Source organism: Drosophila subobscura, chromosome U (assembly GCF_008121235.1).
Source record: "Drosophila subobscura isolate 14011-0131.10 chromosome U, UCBerk_Dsub_1.0, whole genome shotgun sequence".
Taxonomy (NCBI): Eukaryota; Metazoa; Arthropoda; class Insecta; order Diptera; family Drosophilidae; genus Drosophila; species Drosophila subobscura.
The window spans coordinates 6,017,084-6,029,546 of record NC_048534.1 but is presented as its reverse complement, the minus strand read 5'-3'; the positions used below and the strand labels follow the sequence as shown (position 1 = coordinate 6,029,546).

The 12,463-nt window shown below is 39.8% G+C and overlaps 1 protein-coding gene and 1 long non-coding RNA gene across 6 annotated transcripts in view; both read left to right on the top strand.

Moving 5' to 3' along the window:
• LOC117902417 (neurogenic protein mastermind) overlaps positions 1–12,463 on the top strand; it is an 87,280-nt gene that overhangs the window by 28,390 nt on the left and 46,427 nt on the right. The gene's annotated exons all lie outside the window — the stretch shown is intronic.
• The window catches only part of LOC117902420, a 45,554-nt gene that overhangs the window by 17,072 nt on the left and 16,019 nt on the right, over positions 1–12,463 (top strand). For both annotated transcript variants that reach the window (XR_004649397.1, XR_004649396.1), the window contains exon 3: positions 991–1,239. This is a non-coding gene — a long non-coding RNA (uncharacterized LOC117902420). The remainder of the gene's footprint in view (positions 1–990; positions 1,240–12,463) is intronic.

The window sequence follows — 12,463 nt, the reverse complement described above, 5'->3', positions numbered from 1 at the left end:
GAAATTCATAGCGGGACCATTACTGCTCCAAATGAAATCCTAAAAAAGAAAATGCCACTTTTCATCGGCTTGCAAATAGTTAAACTTTAAAGGATACGCACAAGAGTGCTTCTCCATCCATAGCTTTTCTTTCAAATATTACAAAGACTCAAAGATAAATAAAAGCCTTAACCCCTAATTTTTGATAAACAATAATGGTTTACTATAATAAATGATGATCTGTCATCGGTATTTTTATGAAAAAGCCTTTTAGGCAGCCATTCATACCTTCCTCCCTCCCCACCCAACAGACACGTCTTCTTATTGTCTGCAACATATTTTACGAGTAGAGCCATCCCCCGTTTTCCTCGTTTGAATCATTTTCCGAGAAACATTTAAACCTTAACCCTTGCTTGCCGAAAACAGCGAATGATGTTGGGCCGGAATGGAAGGGGTTTACGGGAGGGGGGGGTGTGGCCTTTAAAGAACACTACACTGCGCCTTTGGCAACACAAAAGAGGCCTCCTCTCTTCTTTGCCACCCTTCCTACCACTTGCCCCCTTGTTTCCCCTTGCCATCAGACACACTCTTCCTTCTGGCGGCTTTTACTCATTTCGTTTTGCCGGGCCTAGGCATAGGGTTTTTCTTTTTTCGGTTTTCCATAGGACTGCTGCTGTTGCCACTGATGATGCTGCTGCTGCTTCTACCAAGGGAAAGGGATCATCTCTCTGGGTTTTCTGTGCTCTGGGGCCCCCAAGTCTTGGCCCTAAGTGTTTCTTGTAACTTGAGTCTTCAAGTGGCCATCTGGCATTTGCTTTTGCCAGCTTTTCTTCTGTGTTTCCCAGCCCCTACCACCATGCACCCTGCCTTTGCCCCTCGAGTGTGGCAACTTATGTCAAGCCGGGCGTTTTGTTAAAAAATAATACTATAAAACAGTAGGGACAAAAGCCGTGTAGAGTGTAGCAAATGTTAATACAATTTTCCCATCTCTTTTCTTTCCATTTTTTCCAGTGTTTCATTTACGTTTGTCTCGAACGCGTTTTTCCATGTCATGTGTGCATCATTCTCCCCCCCACAGTCCTAAATCCTCGTCCAGTCAGACATAACAAAAATCAACGACGAAAATTACAGCAGAAGCAGCAGCAGCAGGGACAGCAGCAGCAACAAACAGCAAATCATCTAACGGGAGCCTCATCTAACGCTGCAGCTAACAGATGAGCCCCAACAACAGATGTCAATTGCTGCAGCCGAAAATGCAGGGTAAGTAGGGGGAATCAAGTTAAAGGGGAAGGTCTCATGGCTAATTAGATAAATTGGATGCTGAAAAATAAGCAAATGGGAGGGAGAGTTGGAACAAAACAGTAGGAGAGAATGAGGGGGAACTTAAATTCCAACCCTTTCAGACCTTAAAGCGTCAAAACTCTGTAGGAATGTACTGCAAATCAATAAAAGAATGGAAACGAAAGGGTTAAGAGGGGTTATGCCTAAAAGACTATGCCTAAATCATCGTAACTCTGTAATATTTTTGACAATTTCAATCCTTCAATATTCTATTCAGCCTTCCATTATATGTACATATAAGGCTACTTTTTATGGCTAATGAGATAAATTCGATTAAAGAAATGATTTTTGTGGTAGGACTCCTAAAGAGGAGAATATAAGTAGCGGTTTTGACTTAAAAATCCACGAAAATCCTAAACAGACTTTAGACCCTCGTAACTAAGCCAAAGAGAACAACATTTAAATCAAGCTACTTTCTACGGCTTGATTTTGGAGTCTACTTAACCTATGGCTGCCCAAGAGCCCTTTTATTAGTCTGGGAAATACCCAAATGGCACTTGCCTACGCTAAAAACAGGTTCGAAACATAAAAATCGCAGAGGGCGAAGATAGAATCATAAAAATCGCCACATAATTTGAGTTCAGCAAATAAAAAGAGTAATAAAATCAAATTCAATCAAAATACCAAACGACAAATAAAACAAATGCCAACGAAACGAAAAACGGGGGGAAAGACGAGAGAGAAATTATGAGAAGAGCAGAAAGAGCATGCCACAAAAAACAATATAGAAACAAAAAAGAAACCCAAAGAAGAATATTGTAGGCACATTCGGGAGGAGGGAAGGCCATAAATCAAATGCCGAAATATGCGCAAAATGTGTGTAAAGAGAAGGAGGAGGAGACTGAGAGCTAAGGAAAGAGATCAAGATGGGCATCTGCTGTAGGTGTATAGTTCCAGTTATATGTACATATTTCCAGCTGTATCTCTCAGATACTCAGGGCAATGCAATTAACGAACGACAGGCCGGGGCGTGATGTCGCAATATTCAATGAGCTTCTAATGACTGGCACATGAGTGTTTGAGTGTTGTTCTTGTTGCTGTTGTTTTTGGGTGGCTTAAACATTCACAGATTAAATGTCTAGCCAGCATCTAGACCCCCACCACAGACGTGGACTCCCCCCTCAGACGTGAAAGCAGCTGCAGATGGGTCGTTGGAAGTTTGGCTCCATGATATATTTTGTGGGTTTTTCCACTCCAATAGGCACCAGCTCTAACGTTTAAAAAGAGTTTCAAATATTTATCAACAGAATTTAGAGAGGAATATACAAATATTCCTTATTGATCCAAATACTTGGAAAAACATTTATTATATTTAAAGATTTTGTACAAATTTTCCACATTATATTCATATTTTAGCGACTCTTAAAATGTCGAACAAATATTTCTCCCAGTGTACCATGTGCAGTCATCTCTTAGTCAATGATTTAGCCCCAAAATGCTGCCAGTTTTTCCAAGCCAACACTTTTCCACAATGTTTTCCCTCAATTAAACACGGCAGCGGGGCAGCCGAGGCAGCACTCATGCAAATCCAATCCACAAAAAAATAATTAAAACTTTTACACCGAAAAATATATATTTAGTACAGTTGCTACTTAGTTTCAAGCATTAAACACAGAGAGCAATAACAATTAAAAATGTATTTGTTGTTGTTGTATTTTTTTTGCCGTTTCGTTCGTTGCAATTAAAATGAGAAACTTTGTGGATCGTATATTGTGTGGTGTGGTGTGTTGCCACTAATTGTCATTGGAAGACACAACAACAAACTGCCAACAAAATAAATAAAAAGTGAAAGTGAAGAGCCATATACAATTGTAGCAGAGTGTAGTGCTGTGTTGTATAGTGTTTTGCATGGGAAATCCATCAGAGTTGCCCCGGAGACAGCGAAGAGACGACTCCAGCGATGAGTAATTTCCAAACATTTTTGTGCAGGCCTCAGAAAATAGTTTTTCCACCAGCAACAGCAGCAGCCCATTAAATATGAAACAACTTTATTTCATTTCTCTCATCTCTCTCGCTCTTCGCTCGCTCTCTTTGCTCTCTGGAAAAACCGGCTCAAAAAATTGAAAAAAAAAAATGATTACGCTTTTGTGAGCCAAAAACTAGAAAATGAAAGTGAAAGTAGGCCAAACTCATCAGCATTCGACTCGATTCCGTCTACGACGCTGACTCTGGCACTGGCACTGGACTTTGACTGCTCATCGACTGCTACCCAGAGACTGCGTGTTGCTTTTTGTTTTTTGTTTGTAGGCCTACCTCGTATCTAATATCTCAGACAATACAATCTCTAGCTCCAACCCGTACCGGTGCTTCATCGAGAGGATTTCCATTCCATTCGACTCGACTTTGCTTCACTTTCGTTTTCGTTTTCAGTCTTTGATGAAAAGTGAAAATAATTCAGTGAAAATCTCCGCTTTCTGACACGCCGCAATGCCAGCAGCGGGAAAGTGAGTTTTTGTTGCTGTTGTTGTAATGCTTTTTGGGGTTTTGGGGGCTTAAGAGTGTTATTATGAAATTTGGTTTTTGGAGGTTGGGCCTTGCTGCGATTGTATAAGAGGGAAATACTGACTCGCTTTGGGAGTGGGAGAGCTGTGAGCTTTGGAGATCGATTGGTGGGAACGTAAAGTTAGGTTTGAAGAAAATTAATGGTGTAAAAGTTGGGATAGGTTGCGGGAGGGACTGCGGAACTATGCAAGTATGCAAGTATCCAAGTAAATTCTAAGGCTTTTACTTCTAAGGATTTTTTGGACCTATCTTTTACAAAAAAATCTTTATTTAATATTAAATCTCATTCAAACAATGAAATAATGTAGTATTGTCCTTGAAAAATACATTTCTTGCGCAATTTCCAGTAATAAAACTTATTTGCTTTCTGTCTAATCCGCTTTCACATTCCCCTAAGCATTAGTTGATTTGGCTAATTGACATTCTTATGCCTCCATCTTCTCTCTCTCCACAAGCAGCCAAATTTAATCCCAGCCTAAATCCACTCGCAGAGATTTCTTTCCCGACTCAGTGATGCCGCAAGTGAATTTTCTCGCTTAAGATTGGGCTTCAGATTGGTATTGAGATAGGGAGGAGGAAATGGCTGTCCCAAGGAAATAGAAAGAGAGAAGTCCTGCAAGAAAAGCATCTATAATTTACTTTCTAAGCGCCCGAAAACATACATTTTCCATTTGGGCAAACAGCAATTTCTCCACAACAACCAGCAAATCGGAATAAAAAGTGGACAAAGAATAGCGACATGAAAAAATATGTAGGGAAAACAGCAGCACAGCAATGACGATAACGATACCGATAGCCACCCACACAAAACAGCACAGAAACAGCAGCAACGGCAACAGCAATCGACACTTGGGACAGCGCCCAACAACAATAACAGCAACGGCAACAGCAGCAAAAATTATAATTCTTCTTATTTCGGTATTGAAAGCTTGCCCCACTCTATCTGCCTCTTCTTCTCCTTTTCCCTCTCTTGCTCCCTTTTTGGGAATAAGAAATTATAAGCAGCTTACATAACAATCAATGGGGGCCTAAGACTCGAGGCCTGTTTTACCGAAGTATCTGCTGCTGTTGCTGTGGCCTATGCTGCTGGAGGGGCAGTGGCGCCACCAAGTGGGGGATGTGTACATCTAAAGTCCCAAGCACTCAGGGTATGGTTTATAGGGTAACGCTTAGGATTCGCTAGAGAGAAGAGAATAAATCAGTATAACATTAAGCATAAGAATAAGTTGGAGAATTAGCAGATGAATTTATGAGAATTAGGAGCTTTCCCACGCGTTCTATGAATCTCTATAAAGATCTTCAATATTTTGCAGTATAATTTGAAGCCCCTTCAATATAATTTTTCAACTCTCGCCGCCTCTGTTTCGTGGCGTATCGAGTGTAAGTGACTCTTACGATGGGTTTTGCGCGCCCTAATTGCACTGGGCGTGGCAGGCAAATCAAATTGGTAAACAGATTTTGTTGTTTTTCGAGAACGCGTTTAAAGGATGCAACGGGTGCGACTGGAAATGAAAGGAAAGTCATGCAAAAAACAAGAATTCAGGCAAGAGAAAAAAGAGGCAAAGAATATGTGAGAGAAAGAAATTCTCGTATGAGGAGAGACTAAGAGAAGAGTTATAGAGAGAGATTCTGCGAGAATGAGAGTAGGCGACGACCGTCTCGTTGACGCCTCAAATGGGGAACTTTTTTCTTTTTTATGACTTACGCTTTTGTTGTTCGTCCCGATACTTTGTCATTCCCCTGTCATGACCATGCTCCTCCTTCACTCCTCACTTTACTCTGCTTTGCTCCATTCTGTGGAAAATTATCGTATTTTATTTTTATTCTTATCAGAGACGCATTTCCCCACTTTCCCTAAGACTCCCTCTCGACTCTCTCTTTGTGTGCTTCGCTACCGAAAAATTTATATGCAGACTGTGCGCGATATTGCACTTTGCGTTTTTCCGCCCCCACCCTGTCGCACTTTTCTGCTCAGTTTTCCATCGTTGTTCCACCCTAACTTTTTGCTTTTTCTCTGCCATTTGGACAAACTAATTTTCGCTGTGTTATTACTTAGTTTTTTTCTATTCCATTTTCTATGTGCGTTTTTCCTTTCTTCTTTTCTCTGGCGATTTGGTTTCCATTTTTTTATAGTTTTTCGACAGCGTAAAGGGAATATGTACATATATATGTAATCTATTGCTCAGACAGAATGTGGATGTGTCTATTGCTTAGAACAGAGAGATTCTGTTTAAAGAAAGGACCCAGCAGCAAGCGGAATGAATTAGTGCGAAAGTTTGAATGATTTTCGAGAGAAAGAGAATGAGAGTATTGACAGAGTCCAACAGTTGAATGATCTTTCCCACACTTCACTTCTGAGTCACATCCTTCAATATGTCAATGCCTCACGTTGAATCGATTGAGAGCAACAAATAACAACTGGAGGCAAAACAAAATTTGATATACCATCCGTCTATGTCTATGGCATCATTATTCTGCTTATTATTCGAATTACTTGCGAGTATTTTGGGAGGTATTTGCTGCTGCTGGCAAAACATTCATACACAGAAATCGAAGGCACTCTTGAGGGATGTCATAATATTAATTACAGGCTGCTTACCTCAACAGTTTTTATGGAGCGGTGGGGGAGGCAATTTGTTGTCATGGAGAATGAGGAGAAGGAGAAACAGTAGGAGAATCATCAGCAAAATGTTGGAAATGCGAGCCATTGAAGTCGGCTTATTTGTCCCACAGACACAGACAGACAGAGAGACAGACAAAGGGACAGGGACGCGACCAGACATAATATTTCGATTGGAAAATCCCCTCAAGGTGGGAAATGCTAGGAGTGTCCATGTCTAATTACCCTGCAGAGATCCTCCATGGAGCAACGTGGACCTCTGGCCATATTGTGTTTTGCTTAAATGATTCCCCAAGTGCATTTTTTGTGGCTTATGCAAACCATTTGTCTCAGTTCGCACATTCATCAGGCCAAACTGGGATCACAATGTGGCCATTAAATATTAGCAAATGGCCCAATTTTTTCATTTGAAAGAAAAAACTACCGCCTGACGCCCTTTTAATGCCCTCAATTTCCTTCGTTTTATGCTTGTATTTCCTTCCGTATTGAATTATTAAACATTTCGTTTTAGAGAGAGCGAACTGTTGACTTGACTGACTGACGGTTCCAGAGGTTGTTTGTTCAGCATGTTGCAAATTCGAATTTATCAAATATTTACAATGGAATCACATATGCAGAAGAGACGAGGCAGCACCCAAGGGGGACTCGAGTTCGGGTCTAAAGTATGGCGTTAAATGGATTGCATACAGGGGAACTATGAATATTTAAGTAGGGTGATAAAGATCTATAGAAAATCGCTTAAACTTTAATTTGATTAACTTTAAGAGCAAAGAACCTTTTGCTTATGGGAACTTTAATACACTGAATGCGACGAATGAGAGTTGGAACAGTGGAACCCTCAGTAACAGTGGCATTAACAGTGGCTTATCTTCCTGTACAAATCTCACTCCCCGCAGCACCTTAAAAGACAGACCTAAAAGCAGCCAAACTATCTGTGCCTCAACCTCAGTCCAAGGCTTTGCTTAATTACCCATCCAAAACGTCAGCTTTACTTCGCTTATGTGTATCTGTATCTGTGAATCTGAGTACCTGCCTCAATGGGAGTCTTTTGCAAATACTTCACCTTCAAAAAAAAAGCTAGATACATTTTTAGTTTTTTTTTTTGGTTTTTCTGCAAATCAAGTTTAAGCCCGAAAAACTTAAAACTGAACAATTTTTAGCTGCCTGTCTGCCGTTCGCGCCTCAAATGTTTTGCGATGTCTATAAATGTTGGTTAAGGTTGGTTTAACTTTGAAATCAAGTTTAGAGAAACACACACATGGCACAGCACAGCACACACAGTGTGGCAGAGGCAGTAGCTATTAAATTATGGTTTTGAATGAGGGATTGGGAGGGAGGCAAGAGAGGCTTTTGGGGCCGAAAGGGTGCCCTGCTGCCGCTGGGTGGCAGGCAGCAAAACATTAGCTACACTTCTGTGTGTTGCTGCTTCGTAATTTAATGCCTTTGTCTTTATGGTTTGTGTGTGTGTGTTTTTTTTTCTGTATTTCGTATCCGTGAGTACGATCTTGTTCGCGAGATACTCTTGCGTTTCATTCGCTTTTTCCAGTTTCCAGCTGGGAGTATCATTGCCTGGGCATTAGACACGGTCTGATTATCTGATAAATTCACAGATATGTAAGCGATGGCATTAAAGTAATGGCAAATTATGTTCACCAACTACCTTGCAACTGCCAACTGCCAACGCACTGCTGCGTGCACTTGAGGGTGGTCTACCAATATTGCTTTTTTTAGTGGGTTTTACGTTGTTTCAGTTGGTTTAGGTGGCGTCAAGCCGTGTTACGTTAGTGTAGTGTTGGCAGGGATGTTTTTTCTAGCGATATATGTTAATTAGATCACCAAAAATTAGTTGAAAATTAGTCTGGGGATGATGTTAAGGCAGTTTCTTTTTGTTTTGGGATATGCAGGATGCTGCAACTTTATCAATTTATCTAAATCAGTTCAAGTTCTGCAAATTGCTCAAAAGTAATCTTGAGATGATGCCCAAACATTTGTCTCTTGCTTTGAGGTATGTGCATATGTGGAGTCCATATAAGCAGAGTTCTAATAGTATTTATGATGGTAGGGATCTGCTTTCTCGGGATCTATGTTAAGTAAAGGTATGGAAATAGTTTTAAGAGAATATTAAAAATATCTTTAGTTGGTTTTTCTTCAAATTAAAGATGTAATATCCATAAAAGCTAAGTTGAAATAGGTTTTGCCTCGTTAGGCATGATCCAACTAAAATGCATAAGTGGTTTTTATGAGTACAAACAGCAGTACAAAACAGTTGAAATTATTGCAAGACATATTTTATCTACAGGTTTGAGTCCTATAACTACAGGTAGTGTTTCCTTTTGGTAATACAACTCACCAATTTCAGGCCCAAACCCACAAATAAACCAATTTACCATCTCCAAGCTGTGTCCCAATTATTGGCTCGAGACCAAAAGACCCCCTCCTCTTGCTACTCCGCCTCATCTGTTGAGGTCGATGTGGAAACTTTGTTTTTATTACCGTATTACTCATTTATTGCTTGCTGCAGTTTGAAACAATGAAACGAGGGATCCAGGGAATGCCATGCCATGGAATTTCTGTGTTTCTGTGGAATGGGGAATGGTCGGAAGGGGGGAATGGAGAATGAGAATGGAGAATGGGGTTTGGCATGCGTACATATATAATTTTACGGCTTCATTTTGGCAAACCCCAACACCAGAGAGCCACAGAGACCGAGAGCCACAGAGCCCAGCCAGAGTCAGAGCCAGCCACACAGAGAGACAGCGAAATAATAAAGGAAAATCATATAAATGGCAAACAGAAAGAAAAGAGAAGAATGGAAGCGAACAAGAAGAAGATGATGAAGAAAATAATAATAATTTTTGCCTTGGGGTAGGTCATATCCCTTCCCTCCCTTTCCACAGTCTCTCTCTCTTTCTCTCAGTCCCATGCAGCTTCATGCCACATATGTAATAAAAGCTAAAAGGCATCTCTGAATCTTTTCCATACATATCCACTGCATTCAGTTTTGTATCTCATGTCTGTGTACGAGTATCTGTATCTCGTGTCTCTGTCTGCTGTGTGTCTGTGTATCTGTAAGTGCGTCTGTCTGTCGCTTCGTTTCATGTCTCATCAACGCTCCAAAGACGAAGACGAAACATTTCGGTATGCATCAGCATCTTGGGGCCATTGAAAGCCACACAGCCCTGCCAGCTGCCCCCCTACAGCCCTATAGCCCTGCTGCACATTTCGTTTTCGTTTATAATAAAAATCCACATTCCCATAAACCGACAAAAACATTTACGATCCCCAACAGCATACACAGAACCAATGTGCAAACCATTTAGTTTTTATTGTTATGCAAACTTTCACCATTTAAATATTTAGTTTCAATATAACCCGATATACACCCCGATATATTTCGATATCCTCGCCACAATTAGCCATCGAATATTAAACTCCTTTCAAATTTTAGCCTCAATTATGCAAATCTTTTTGCCGCGCTCGGCTTTTCTCTGGATCCATCAATTAATTTAATAGCTGCAACAATGAGTGTTTTTATGGCTGCATAGATTATTATTAAATAAATATTTGCCATCGTTAAAAGTGTATGGTCGTGTCACCAATTTGTATCCGCCCCTCTTCAGAAAGCAAAAAACGTTTAATTTGTATGAAACCCCTGCTGCAATGCTGCCCTAAACGTTTTTTATGCAATTTTCAATGGTTCTAAACATATTTTTTCGATATTTTCATTGTAAAAACTGCCGAATTGCTTCTCTTTAATTATAGAAAATTTGTACATACTGTTTTACTGGAAATGTTTAAAGCGAATAGCCTTCCTGAGCATTTTAAATGTATTTTCAAGCCTTAAAAACTATAAACTTTACACTACAAAAAAATCTTTAAAAAAATGAAACCATACTTGAAGGCCGTAACAAACCGTTAAACCCCAGGAAACTCTCAATATTAGAATCCAATTTCTAGATATTAATTATTTTATTTCTTATGCCCGCGGAATGAATAACCTTTAAAATTGGTAATGATTGGGCTTTAATCGTTTTGCTTTTGTTTTAATCGAACATTTATAATAATTGGCTGGCCGCTGTTTCCGTTTCACAAAACTTTCAAGTTCGACTCTTTAGCTGGGGCATTCGATTGGGGATACGGCTTCGGCAGCGGATTCCTTTGTTTCACAAAGTTTTTCCGAACAGCAGCAAGATTTAATGAAAATTGCTGTTGAAAACGAGTTTTAATTATTAATTGGGTTTTTGCATGTAAGAGAGAGAATATCTCCAAAGGGGGAGTCATCGGCAGTGGCAGAGGAGGAGTTCTGTTCCGAGAATTTCTTATTTTCTTTTTTTTTTGCAGGGTGCGGCAGTACAATTTTTTCTGCTCCACGTACGACAGCAGGCGGGCGGTCCTTCTTCGTTCTGTATCTGTGTCTTTTCCACAGAGTGCGTGAAAATGTTTTTCCCCCATTTTCGGACTAGCTTCGGGCCATGCTGCACTTTGCTGTTGCTGCAGCTGTTTTCTGTCTTTCAGCGAAATTTTCCCTGAAAATTGCTTCTGTATCTTCTGCTGCTGCTCCACTGCTCAGCTCTGTCGATTGTTTGTTGGTTTTGTGTTTTTTTTGTATCTTTATTGCAATTAAACATGCAATTTGGGGCAGACCATAAAGCATACAACAACCATTCGTATTAGCATTCACAGTCCCATTCGAGTTCGCATTCACGTTCGTAGGTGCAGTGGCTGTCTATCTAAAGATACTTATGTATAAAATGTATCTGAAATGAGTCATATACTCGTGCAGTTCTTACTTTCATTTCATTGTATTCACCATACAATGGGTGTGAAATTTATATACCTTACATGGAGGGTTGCTTCGTCGTTTTAAATTCATTTTTTTATTGCTATTCATTTTACATTTGTTTTTGTAACTGAACATTTTATTTAATATTCAAATTTCTTGGTAAAATCTCGCACCTGCTGCGACCTAAATTTGTGGTCAAATCCAACGACAAAATATTAAAAAATGGATTTGAATGGATCGAACTTGCAGAGTCAGATGGCATCCATCATAAGGCTAAATGGTGAGGATAATCGAGCAGTGGTCCGATACGGATAGCGACAAGGGCAAGGATGTGCACCTGGACCAAATCATTGAAATAAATCCGCAAATCTTTGCTCGCACGGCGGCCGTTCCGCCCACACCCACCAAGGCTCGTAAAACCTCGAAGGAAACCACATTTGAATGCTTGTGTTTTTCTGTGAAAAATATATGTATGAATAATTTCGAAAATTTCACTGGGATGGGACTTAACCCGAAGTAATTAACTTCATTGGTGGCAGTCGCTGAAGTTTTGTTTCTTTGTTGGATTTATAGCTTAGAAGTCCAGCACCTCAACACGAACCTTGTATTGTATTTCGATTAAACAGTTTCCCTTTCGAATTCCTTGCCAAAAATTTCCTCCTCCATAGCAACTTTGTGGCCCTTTTGCCTCCCGTCTGTTTGTCTATGACTTGTCTACAAATGATATACAATTCTGACTGACAGCTCTCCTTCAAGCGTCGAATGCTGGTGCACACACCACGCCTCCTTTCCTGCCCCACACACATACAGTTGTGTTCAATGAAATAGTAGTGCCGCACCCCATCACTTTCACAACTATTTTTGAGACCCTTCCAGTCTTTCAAATTAAACAATTTATACCTTTTTGAAACGATTGGAAAGTAAGCATTATAAACCCGATGAAATCTTATTCCATTTGTATTCCATCTTCTTGTTTTACATGAATTTAGAAAAATACCCATGAAAACTGCTGTTCAATAAAATAGTAGTGCTGGATGCAAGTATTAAAAAAAAAATTAAAAAACACATTAAATCAATTCAAAAGAGTTACCATCAGTAAGCTTAGTTTATATATTGAATATTTTGATGAAAGAAATGTTTGAATATAGCGGATCTTTTGTTTTTGGAGCGTAGAACGTAGTAATCATTGAACGGTCCAATATGGGAGACTTTAGAATTAGACTAAAAACTAAAATCAG